Genomic DNA, 13641 nt, shown 5'->3' on the forward strand with positions numbered 1-13641 from the left:
CGTTTCTAGCTTGTTAGCTAATGTTAAGTTAACTAGCAATGCAAATGGCTCTGAGATATGAATAATATTACTACACAGATCATACACTTAACATTAGCTAGCAAGCCAGCTAGCTACAGTACGCTTTAACTTGAAATGAAAACGACTTTCTGACCAAATTAAAAATGTATAATATCTGAAAATGTAGCTAGATAGACTATCTTACATGGATGGACGCTTCTCCCTCTGTCACGGATGTCATGGTTGTCCTTAGTTTGAAAATGTAATCCGGAGACTAGTTTTATACAAAAGCCTGCTGTGTGTTCTCTTTTCGACTCCCTGTGCATATTCGCAATCAAAAGGCAGAATTGTCTCCATCTCCTTAGCTATTATACTCTAATTCCACCGGGCATTCCACTGATTTCAAAACTTGGTCCTCCAGAAAGTGGAGAGGAACACTTTTTCAGTTCTACTACGTGTCATGACTGGCCTGTAAGGATCCAAATAGGTCAGATCAGGTTTGCAACAACTGACTTTAGCCAGACCCACTCTCACATGCGCGGGGGGGGGGGGTGTTAACAACTCATGCCCTGTTGTAAATCAAGGTAGAAGATTCAGGTCCCCCTCTCCAAATTCACCGAAAGAAGACTCTTGCCGAAGCTCTAACACGTTCTAAAGCAAATACTGGAACAATATTGTGAACGTGGGGAATGGTCAGAGGCGATCTATAGAACACTAATGTCATATAGTTTATTTTGTGATGTCATTAAAAATGTTAAAGGAAATACCTTAGTATTCCTACTACATGTGTGAAGTGTCCATCCTATGCGTTGTGCATGTAATATGAAAATTTGTGTTTTTGTTAAGAGAGGGATATGATTTGAGAAACTGAGTGAGCCCTGAGTGTGAGGTCAGAGAGCGTGTCAGCCTGACGGAACCACCCCTTTCTAACAAACTGTATAAAATGATGGGTTAAGAATTAACATATCGGACCAGAGAGACGTAGTGCTGCAGCTCACGTATAAAGTGGCTTGAACTCTGAATCTCAACAAGAGGTAGAGACGATAAAGTCACCTCCCGGACAATCACTGGTACGGCTGATTAGCTGTTCTAAGTAAAGTATCTAGAAAAGCGAATTGAAGTGGGAACTTTCTACTACTCTGCTCAAACCACCGTAGTACTCTACTCTCATCACCCAACTAGAAACCGTCAACACGGCTGGCTAGCCTATCTTCAAAGAGGCATCTTCCAGAGCGAATGGAAGGAAAATAAACTCTGTAGTTCTGTTCAGGACTACACGACAAGTCACCGGATACCGGACAACTACAGAAAAGGACAACAGTAGAAGACTTGTGGAACCATTTTGGGACATATCAGAGCCTTACAAGCGTGCCGCTAAAAGGCACAACCCCCTTTCCAAGGCGGCCCGGTTCCGAGAGAGATACACGGCGAACCAAGGCATTTTCACGTAAATACATTCATGATATCTTACTCCAAACGGGTGGCGGTTCGTGTGCAAAGTATAGGAGTACTAATAAGTGAGAGTAATTTTTAAATGTACCACGTTTGTGTCTCTGTCCCTCTCGCCCTCTCCATGTAATTTGTAACAAGCAGCCATATTGTTGCCAGTCCGCTCGGGACCAGTTTTTTTATGTATTAAGTCTGTATGTTTATCCTGTGTTACCATTTAGTTAGCTAGTAAATAAATAATTAAGCCATTTGTGTTGTACTGAATCATATGTAAGGCTTGGGTTTTTGCAGATGCAAGGAGGTTATGACTGTTCAGAATGATGATATGATACAAGGTTATGATTAATAAGTTGACTGTTTATAGATGTGATAGGTAAGGTTCTTTAAGCCTTTATGATGCGCTAATATAGTGGGCTTTCTCCATATTCCATAGCTACACACTGTGTTGTGACTTAAGGCCATGTGTTTGGACCTCCTTTGTCTTTGAGACATTTGTTCTGCTGACCCGGGTCGCCTTGGCCTTTCTTCAGATAGATGCACAGAACAGTGAACTGAGGAAGAGGCACCTACCCAGGGCTGTACTGTTTCAGTGGTCTCACTTCCATCGCCTGGTTAGCCATAGTAAAGGTTTCCAGGTCATATCTTTACCCCAGCTCAGGGCAGTACTGTACAGGCAGTGGCCTACTTAATCACAGTCGCACACAATGCCAGGCATGTGAACAGAACACAGAGTAATACCAGGAGATAGGAAGGTTTCTCAGATGCATGAGTCCTTGTGTCTATGTTTGGGCTTTAAGGGAGAGAAATAGGAAATTATTATAATTATTATTTTATTAAAAAATATATATTTTTAGCCCTTTTTCTCTGCAATTGGTAGTTAGTCTTGTCCCATCGCTGCAACTCAACTACGGACTCGGGAGAGGCGAAGGTCAGAGCCATGCATCCTACGAAACACGACCCTGCCAAGCCGCACTGCTTCTTGACACACTGCCCGCTTAACCCAGAAGCCAGCCACACCAATGTGTGAGTGGAAACATCGTACAGCTGGTGACTGAAGTCAGCTTGCAGGCACCCGGCCCGCCACAAGGAGTCCTTAGAGCGCGATGGGACAATGAAATCCCAGCTGCCCAAATCCTCCCCTAACCTAGACGACGCTGGGCCAATTGCGCACCGCCTCATGGGTCTCTCGGTCACGGCCGGCTGTGAGCCTGGGATCAAACCCGGGTCTGTAGTGACGCCTCAAGACTGCTGCGCCACTCAGGAGACCAAGAGGAAATGTTTTGATGGCAAGCTGCTGTCTCAGGTTCAGAGCCTGATAACAAGATGTATTTATATTAAATAGTCACACAGGCATGCATTCCAGCTGATACTGTATACTATATTTCTAATGGCCTTGTTGAGCCAGTGATTGCTCAGTGGGTAGGTCCTCTGGGTTCTGGACCAAAGCTGCGAGTACTAGGAAAGGGCAGTGGTGCTGCTATGTTCTAAAATATGGACGTGATGGGAGTATGTGCATGCAGTGAAGGGCCCGACGTAGTGGTTTAAGTATAAACATTATAGCCCAGTGATTTAGTCACCAAATAAGTAGTAACTTTACCCAGGAAATGCATTGAATAGATTATTGATTAATGTACTGTATATTCTCAGATGCATCCTAACTGTTTCAATGTCACTCAGGTATTTACTGGCATAGCCCAGGCAGTCAGGGATTAGCGATATGGATGTGGCGCCTAATAATTACCGGATGAGGATTTGGCCTCGCTGTCTGCAGCCTTTTTGAGTCTCTGAGATTCATGCTTAATTGGATGACTTGCTGGCATTTCATGCCTTCTGGAAGGTGAGGGAATTCCCAATCTTGCAGGGTAGCCTATTATTATAGGCTAAATCTGTACGATTTCTCACTTTTCAATGGTCATTTCCAAAATTGAGATCTATCTATTGATTACTGAATAATATAACTAATAAAATGCCTCATGACTGGATCCATACATTACCGTTAGGGACTGGGTCTTCATTGTATTGTCTAATTGCAATACTGATGTCAAATCTCCTTTTCCATATTTCTGTTAAAATGTAATTGATTTATTCCGATAAAGCCTATTTCATAAATTAGTCTGTTTTAGTAGCTTAGTAACCTGTAATTGTAAGTTATGCTTCAGTGCTATTTCATTTGTCTTATTGCCTCTGTTGTTCATGAATTCAGCTTGGACCACAAACCTCTGAACAGGGCCACATTTCTTGGCCTTGTTTGACTTAGCCTAGGCCTAGTCCATGAGAATAAACAACTGCGAAATGTCTCCATGCATGCCCTTTCACTCAGTGTGGTGCATCTGTTATAAAACATATTTGTCTCAACAATACAGTTTCAGCGTGTGTTTCCTAAGATTAGGCTTATCAGGCAATCATCAGCTAACAATTTATATTTTTAACCCACACAATACAATGCAGCATGTTTTTTTTACTTGTTTCTATTTCAAAAGTAATGACATTTCACATTATCAGCTTGGAACAGAGGCACACAAATCATTGACGAAACCTATTATGTCAGTACCGTATGTAGCTTAGCCTTTTATATAGAGGGTTTTGTTTTCAGAGAGATTGATAAGACATGCAAGAGCCTTCATTCAGATAAAGAAAAGGCCACCCAGCAGGGGGCAGTCTGTTGGCAAACAGCAGGTCAAATTCCACGTTTTCACTTCTAGAGATTCATTTTACACAGCAAATGCATTGCATTCGATAGTGACCGCACTTGTAACTTACCGCTGGTTTGTAGAAGACATTACACATTGGTCCTTGTATCAGAACAGACCCCTTTGTCGAGACTTTCAGTCAAATATTCCTGGCATGACTGTGCTCTCTTGCTTAATCGGCTTGGAGCCAAGCAACTTAATAATGCAGGCCCATACGTTAACTCCTGTCAGGAGCAACCGGGAGAGGGCGGGGTTGGGAGCTTCTGGTTGAAAGAGGCTGTCATCATGACATGCCTCTCTGTTTCTTCTCAACACTGCCTGACATGGGAAATGACTCGGAGATCTTCTCACCGACAGACTGCATGCTAATCCAGCCCTGCTCTAGTCCTGTCGCCATTCGGAGCCTACGAGAGCCTGTAAACACCATGCCAGGAGGACAGCATTGTTTATTACGCTGGTGGTGCTGTACCGGGTTGCCTATCAGTTTTGTGTCTGACATTTTAGCACACGTTTGTTGAAAATACGATACTAATGGCTACAGAAAACAAGATTCTGTCTGCTGCAAGACTTTTTTGTCGACGCACTAGCCCAGAAATGGCAGCGCTACTGGAAGTGACATCATGGGTGCAGGTCAGGAGAGTGTTGTGGTGCAGATCTTGTTGATGTGGAAGGTTACAGTATATGCTGGTACATTATTACCAGAGGGCATCGTTCTGACTGAGCAGTGATCTGATCAGGCAGTGGAAGTGGTAAGCTATATTGTTTACGGCAGTGAATCCCACTGATCAGCACAAAGTCCCTATCTTGTTACTTCGGATTTATTTGTTTTAAATGAGAGCTTAACTCAATCCTTGACCGCTGCGGTTCATTGTTGCACACGCACGTACTTATTTGTCCTGTGTGGGTTTCTGGCCTGTAATTGGGTACCCTAATTGTTAAAGGGCCTTTAAGCAGGAGATAAATCACTTTGTAGGACACAGTCCAAGTTTTGGGCTGTGATTTCGCCATCTCTCCTATTCTTTACTAAGATGTCTTTGTTTTTCCATTATGCCACTTTTAATACAGTACTGCTAAGCAACCTATATTATCCTCCTCTGGAGTACTCAACGGTTTTATGCCGAAGATGATAATTGTTCACTTCTCATGCAATAATGGGGAGATGAGCAGAATACCCTCAAGGTACCAAAATTCTGTGGGTGACGTAAGTTATATGTCATGGTCGTGTGGCTCAACCTGCGCTCACTTCCATGTAAGACTCCAGACACAATCATTTGTGTGAAAGGAGAAACAAAAAACATCTTGTGAGGTGTAGAAAAGAAAATAGGCTGAAAATTGCCCACTTACCCGTGAACAGTGTCAGTTGCCAGGAAGCAAAGATACCATTTTCCTGACGCAGTGTTGTCATAGAAACACAAAAAACCTGACACTTAAGTGTGTGTGTGTGTGTGTGTGTGTGTGTGCCTCCAGTAAGTTGTGCATGAGTGAAAGTCTTTGATTCTCAGAGGTGACTGTTTAATGGATGTAACTCTTTTGACACAATAGGGAAGATAAGGACCACTTATGCTTTACCCTTGTTCTAGAGCTCTGAACTGTTCTGAGTGCTGCACTCTGAACAAGGCTACTGAATTCTTCTGAACAGAGTACAGCTTCATACGATCCGATTGACCAAACAGCATACCATATGGCCTCACCTTGTACTGCACCCCCTAAGTACGTGGTGCAGCACCACTAACCTTTGGTCTGTCCCTGCTGCTGCTTCTATGAAAAGTGGAACGAGAAATGGAGAGAGAGAGAGCTGTGTGATCTGCAGTGAGTGACTGCTACTCCCCAGAGGCAGATCTCTGTGTAGGGAGCAGGCCAGTCCGTCACAAAGACAGCAGGACAAAAGACCACACTCGCGCGCACACACACTGCAGCGGGGGGGGGACCAGAGTTACAGCACACTAAACAGCCTGCTTCTGCTGCGCGCGCACACACACGGAGACAGACAGACAGACGAAAGAGAGGGTGAGGGGGATAGAGAGAGGGAGCACAAGACGGTGGGCACGAGCAGTCCTCCGCCAGATAGAGGGAGAGAGAGGGAGCAGTGGCCCACTTAAAGGAGAGGAGCGGGGGAGGAAGTAGGGCAGGCTGTGGCTCTCTCGGCGGGGCTAGAATAAAAGGTCCAGAGGAGACAGACAGACTGGGAGGGAAGGAGAGCAATAGGCTAGCAGCAGCACGCTGTGCAGGCTGAATGAGCCCCACCATGCTTTCCTCCGCTCTCACCACACAGAAGAAAATGGAGCACTGAGACGGCTTCCTCATCCACCACCTCTTTCTCCTCCTTGCTCAGATTGTTCCCGGGGATTCTGACGGAATGTCTGGTGAGTATTCCGCCTCAGACTCCATCATCCATCTGATGGACTGCACTGTCTCCATCTCAGTGTGTTAGGAACACTTGACACAGTGCATTCTACGCAAATGTCTCAGAATTTCTATATAGGCTTTGAGGGTGTTTCTTGTGTTTGGATGCAAGGCAGTAGTCTTGCTGTCGTCCTGATTGTTCTGGTTTTTATTTCATAGAATGAAAATGTTGAATGATGGCTTGTCGCAGTCAATATTTGCTCCTAGTAGACACATTAATTTGTGTTTAGCCAGGCAGCATAGTGTTCCTTTGTGGCAGAATAGATGCACAACTCTGTAGTTCACTCTGTAATGACAGCTCAAGAATGTCCTCGACCTTCCACCCGGCGCTTAACATCTCTCCCAGATTACCATTTAGTTTCTAATGTCCTATGGCTCCAAACAGTGTTCACACATGGTATGCTGAAAGACACCAGGTGGATCTCAAAATCACTTTTCATCTGCGTTCTGAAAGGTAGCCGCCCGATATGATGTTACTGTTCTAAAAGCTTCTGAAATATTCACTACAGGAGTGGCAACCAGCTCTACCCTGGTGTGTGTGTGTGTGTGTGTGTGTGTGTGTGTGTGTGTGTGTGTGTGTGTGTGTGTGTGTGTGTGTGTGTGTGTGTGTGTGTGTGTGTGTGTGTGTGTGTGTGTGTGTGTGTGTGTGTGTGTGTCCAGCACTTAGCATGAGTGTGCACACGTGTGATCATAGAGAGTTGGAGATGGGGTTTTTTCTCAGTTCTGCAGAGCTTCTCTGACTGCAATACTCAAAGTGAGGTTGGAGAAAAGGTGAGAAATGAAGGGCTTTAATGGTTTCCGTCATCGCATTTATTTTATTTTTTTACTGCCTTGTAAAAAAATAAAAAGGCATTGCGATATTCCTGCGGACGGTTCCGTGCCCGTCTCAGAAACGCACACGCTAGACAGAGAGGGCTTTTGATGGAGGGATTCTGGGTCTGGAGTCTGGACTAACATGTTGGTGCTCATTAAATCCAAACTCCTGTCACAGCTCATTTTGGAGGCAGTCAGACGTCTTCTTAGCTTTGGAACAGTTGTCAAAAGGAGGCGCAAACATGTCATCACGTTTCTAAGCCTGCGCGATACGGTATCTTCCCAGTCGCAGCACTTTGAACAGCTTTCCGTTTGCTAGACTTCAGTTTAGTGTGTATTTGTTTATTAATTCAACACTTAAACTGATAATATTTTGAATATGGATCATACATTTGAGTAATCAATTTAGCATGCTCCAATGAATGATTCTTGTGCTTGACACCCAAAAATTGTTATGTAGCAACTAGTATTATGTGCACTGTGCAGTTATGCGACTGTAGGTTATACAGCGGGTTACCTTTGCCCACTCTCACCCTGGTCTTTCAAAATGTACTTATTTTGCCAGAGTATTACCGCGGTAAGCTGCTTTGAGAAAGAGGCTTGCAAGTTTAATGCAATGGTCATCCATGCCGATAGTGCAGAGATTGCGTAATCTCAAGTCTTTCAGCTATAAAAACATTCATCAAATGGAACAGCTTCTGTTTTTCAAGGCACATTCTGACACATTATGCGTAGTTGGTATTGTAAAATAGTTGGACTCCAAATACTCATGACATTATCCAAATAGGTGAGTATGTAGCCAACCGGTTGAGAGACATGCATCCAGATGTTTTGAAATTGATCTATTTACCGATTTTGATCTTTGTACCCTCAACAGGATTAGTTTAAGCTCATTGTATAAAATAATACAGGCTTTTGGCAAATGTTTTCCTTTCAGTACACAGGAGCTTAGAAAATGTCAGTCTCGCTCATGATAGCTCACAAAGCTTCTCTGATTTGATTGATTTGTCTCCCAACTAGATTGGACACAGTGATTGCCCCACATATATTTTGATTGCCCTAGAGACATTGTATATGCATCTTTTGAAACCCTGGCGATGTTTAACCTGTTTTCGTTTTTTGTGTTCTGACTTTGCCGTTATTGATGTATGATTGTTAGCGTACTGTGTTTTGGTGCAATCTGGATTCTAAGAATCGGCCTCCATGTTCCCTTTTTCCTACACTAAAACATGCTTTCTGCCTGTTGTTTTGTGTGACATCCTTGCTCGGGTGTTTCCTTTTCAGAACAGAGGTCCTTTGGGGTCCATGTTTCCTGTTAGTAGGGAGTGTTTGAGGCATTTTGGAAGTTGCCAGTATTTACAGTCTGTCAGGAGAATTTTCAATCCCAATGATAATAACTAACAATCAATAAGCTGTGACCAATCCCCAAGGTTTGTAAGACACTGGGTTAATAATAATTAGTCAAAGACTCAGCTTCTGCAAAAGGTTCGTACAGTTTATTCAGAGAACGTTCTGAAGTCCATAATACAAAGACATTCATTTTATAACTCACTCCCTATTTACACACATACCTCCACACAAACAGTAGATATCCTACGCACATACATACACACGAACAGTAGGTGGGCTGTATCCCTCCCCAGAGTTCTCACCACTGTTTATCACTACCCAGCGCTGTCCGTTCCATTCCCCCGAGATTAGAGGAACCTTGAAAATGACTCCCTGTCCTATCATAAGTTTCTCAGAGTTCTAGCCAGGTCGGGTCAAACACAGTTGAATTGTTCTCCGTATTTTCTTAGACACACACATTTCTATCCCTCACATCTCTACCAAACCTTATTGGACTTACGTTTAGTACTTTAATCATTCATTATACAAGCTACATAAGCTAATAATCATTAATAGTTACGTTTCAGGGTTCATTATTTTAATCATTACCTTTAAGCATATAATTCCCTTATCACAGTCTCATATCAAAAAGCCACTAAGTGATCTGATATCTGAGGTAAAAACGTGTAGATGGCTGCAGCGATGAATAATGATTAATAGGATAATGGGCACAAAATCTGTTACATTTTTTATTTTACACCTGTATTGCCTTTTGATGTTTTAACTTTAACCGACTGGAACTGCACAACAGATGGTGGAGGACATGGTATAAGAGATGACGACAAGCAAATCAACTGCATAAATTGCTGTGCTGTCCATTTAATGTGGTAGTTTGAATTCATGACTAGCACGTTAGAGGCTGCTGCCCTATATACATAGACTTGAAATCACTGGCCACTTTATTAAAGTGACTAGTGTTCCATTAATAATGTTTGCATATTTTGCATTACACATCTCATAGTATGTATATTCTGTATTCTATTCTATGTTAGTCTATGCCGCTTAGACATTGCTCTTCCTAATATTTATATATTCTTAATTCCATTCCTTTACATTAGATTGTGTGTATTGTTAAATATTACTTCTTAGATATTACTGCACCGTTGGATCTAGAAACACAAGCATTTCGCTACACCCGCAATAACATCTGCTAAACACGTGTATGTGACAAATAAAATTATTAGATTTTATTTTGGGTTTTTTTAAGAAAAGAAAATGTATAGGCCTATCTGGCTTATATTATTACCCTTACAACAACAAAACATGTCCTGTGATAGATTCTATACATTTCCATATTTTGTTATCAAAGTTTGTTTGTTCCCAACGTTATATACACTACCGGTAAAAAGTTTTAGAACACCTACTCATTCAAGGGTTTTTCTTTATTTTTACTATTTTCTACATTGTAGAATACTAGTGAAGACATCAAAGCTATTTTAATAACACATATGGAATCACGTAGTAACCAAAAAAGTGTTAAACAAATCAAAATATTTAATATTTTACATTCTTCAAATAGCCACCCTTTGCCTTGATGACAGCTTTGTCCACACTCTTGGCATTCTCTCAAGCAGCTTTGCCTGGAATGCTTTTACAACAGTCTTGAAGGAGTTCCCACATGCTGAGCACTTGTTGACTGCTTTTCTTTCACATTCTGCACATCCCAAACCATCTCAATTGGGTTGAGGTTGGGGGATTGTGGAGGCCAGGTCATCTGATGCAGCACTCCATCACTCCCCTTCTTGGTGAAATAGCTCTTACACAGCCTGGAGGTGTGTTGGGTCATTGTCCTGTTGAAAAACAAATGATAGTCCCACTAAGCGCAAACCAGATGGGATGGCGTATCGCTGCAGAATGCTGTGGAAGCCATGCTGGTTAAGTGTACCGTAATTTCCGGACTATTAAGCGCACCTGAATATAAGCCGCACCCACTGAATAAAAAAATATATATATATTTTGAACATAAATAAGCCGCACATGTCTATAAGCCGCAGGTGCCTACCGGTACATTGAAACAAATGAACTTTACACAGGCTTTAACGAAACACGGCTTGTAACAAAAATAAATAGGCTTTAAACTCTATGGGCTAGGTAGGACGCTTGCACCTACTCAACAGCCAGTGTAATCCCGTAGCGCGATATTTAAATACCTTAGAAATGCTATTACTTCAATTTCTCAAACATATGACTATTTTACACCATTTTAAAGACAAGACTCTCGTTAATCTAACCACACGGTCCGATTTCAAAAAGGCTTTACAACGAAAACAAAACATTAGATTATGTCAGCAGAGTACCCAGCCAGAAATAATCAGACACCCATTTTTCAAGCTAGCATATAATGTCACATAAACCCAAACCACAGCTAAATGCAGCACTAACCTTTGATGATCTTCATCAGATGACACCCCTAGGACATTATGTTATACAATACATGCATGTTTTGTTCAATCAAGTTCATATTTATATCAAAAACCAGCTTTTTACATTAGCATGTGACTAGCATGTGACTAGCATTCCCACCGAACACTTCCGGTGAATTTACTAAATTACTCACGATAAACGTTCACAAAAAACATAACAATTATTTTAAGAATTATAGATACAGAACTCCTCTATGCACTCGATATGTCCAATTTTAAAATAGCTTTTCGGTGAAAGCACGTTTTGCAATATTCTAAGTAGATAGCCCAGCCATCACAGGCTAGCTATTTTGACACCAACCAAGTTTGGCACTCACCAAACTCCGATTTACTATTAGAAAAGTTTGATTACCTTTGGTGTTCTTCGTCAGAATGCACTCCCAGGACTTCTACTTCAATAACAAATGTTGGTTTGGTCCCAAATAATCCATCGTTATATCCAAATAGCGGCGTTTTGTTCGTGCGTTCAAGACACTATCTGAAGGGTAAATAAGGGTCACGCGCCCGACGCGTTTCGTGACAAAAAAATTCTAAATATTCCATTACCGTACTTCGAAGCATGTCAACCGCTGTTTAAAATCAATTTTTATGCCATTTTTCTCGTAAAAAAGCGATAATATTCCGACCGGGAAAGCGTGTTTACGTTCAAAGAGAGAGAAAATAAAAACATCTCGTGCACGAGCCCCAGTCTGATGGTCCTCTGACCGGCCACTATCCAAACGCGCTAATGTTTTTCAGCCAGGGGCAGCCTCGATATCATTCAGCTTTTTCCCGGGTTCTGAGAGCCTATGGGAGCCGTAGGAAGTGTCACGTTACAGCAAAGATCCTCAGTCTTCAATAAACAGAGCCAAGAAGAACAAGAACTTGTCAGACAGGCCACTTCCTGTAAGGAATCTTCTCAGGTTTTTGCCTGCCATATGAGTTCTGTTATACTCACAGACACCATTCAAACAGTTTTAGAAACTTTAGGGTGTTTTCTATCCAAAGCCAATAATTATATGCATATTCTAGTTACTGGGCAGGAGTAGTAACCAGATTAAATCGGGTACGTTTTTTATCCGGCCGTGCAAATACTGCCCCCTATCCCCAACAGGTTAACGAAACAAGGCTTGTAACAAAAATAAATAGGCTTTAACGAAACACGGCTTGTAACAAAAAATGTAAAATTAACAGTAAGCTTTAGTTGTCTTTTTGCACTGAGTCAATTCCTCACGCTGCTGTTTCCAACGTCTTTTCATCGACTCATTAAGACCAAGCTCCCGTGCAGCAGCCAGATCAATCGCCTTCAACTTAAAAGCTGCATCATATGCATTTCTCCGTGTCTTTGCCATGATGAGGGTGACAAAATGACTACCGTAATCAGAATGATGGGAAGTTTGAGAGCGCTCGATTTAATCTAAACAGTAAACAAAAAAGTTGTTTGACCTTAACCCGTTCGGCAATTTCATTGGTCTAATGAAAGCTTCATGCCGCCAAAAAACTGAGCACGTCACAGAATGTGTTTTTTTGGAGAAAATAATTTTGAAAGTGGGAAAAATCCATATATTAGCCGCGTCATTGTTTAAGCCGCGAGGTTCAAAGCCTGTGAAAAAGTTGCGGCTTATAGTCCGGAATTTACGGTACCTTGAATTCTAAATAAATCTGACAGTATCACCAGCAAAGCACACCCACACCATAACACCTCCTCCTCCATGCATTACAGTGGGAAATACACATGCGGAGATCATCCGTTTCAGACACGGCGGTTGGAACCAAAAATCTCAAATTTGGACTACAGACCAATGGACAAATTTCCACCGGTCTGACGTCCATTGCTCGTGTTTCTTGGTCCAAGCAATTCTCTTCTTCTTATTGGTGTCCTTTAGTAGTGATTTCTTTGCAGAAATTTGACCATGAAGGCCTGATTCACACTGTCTCCAAGCAGTTGATGTGTCTGTTACTTGAACTCTGAAGCATTTATTTGGGCTGCAATTTCAGAGGCTGGTAACTCTAATGAACTTATTCTCTGTGGTAGAGGTAACTCTGGGTCTTCCATTCCCATGGCTGTCCTTATGAGAGCCAGTTTCGTCATAGCGCTTGATGGTTTTCGCGACTACACTTGAAGAAACTTTCAAAGTTCTTGACATTTTCCGGATTGACTGACCATGTCTTAAAGTAATGATGGACTGTCATTTCTCTTTGCTTATTTGAGCTGTTCATGCCATAATATGGACTTGGTCTTTTACCAAATAAGGCTATCTTCTGTACAATATTTAATAATGTGAAATGTCAAAATAATAGTAGAGTGATTTATTTCAGCTTTTATTTCTTTCATCACATTACCAGTGGGTTAGAAGTTTACATACACTCAATTAGTATTTGGTAGCATTGCCTTAATTGTTGAACTTGGGTCAAACGTTCTGGGTAGCCTTCCACAAGCTTGAGATGTTGCTTCAATATATCCACATAAATTTCCATCCTCATCATGCCATCTA

General features: G+C 41.9%; 1 protein-coding gene across 2 annotated transcripts in view; it reads left to right on the forward strand.

The window, feature by feature from the left end:
* Positions 1-13641, forward strand: part of LOC106580127 (disabled homolog 2-interacting protein) — a 120588-nt gene that overhangs the window by 80187 nt on the left and 26760 nt on the right. Inside the window, exon 1 of one of the 2 annotated variants that reach the window (XM_014160831.2) lies at positions 5766-6502. The exons of the other annotated variant lie outside the window; for it this stretch is intronic. The gene's annotated coding sequence lies outside the window, so the exon portion shown is untranslated. Of the gene's footprint in view, positions 1-5765; positions 6503-13641 lie in introns of those variants that run through there. 2 annotated transcript variants of the gene reach the window in all.

The sequence above is a fragment of the Salmo salar genome, chromosome ssa20 (genome assembly GCF_905237065.1).
Source record: "Salmo salar chromosome ssa20, Ssal_v3.1, whole genome shotgun sequence".
Classification (NCBI taxonomy): Eukaryota; Metazoa; Chordata; class Actinopteri; order Salmoniformes; family Salmonidae; genus Salmo; species Salmo salar.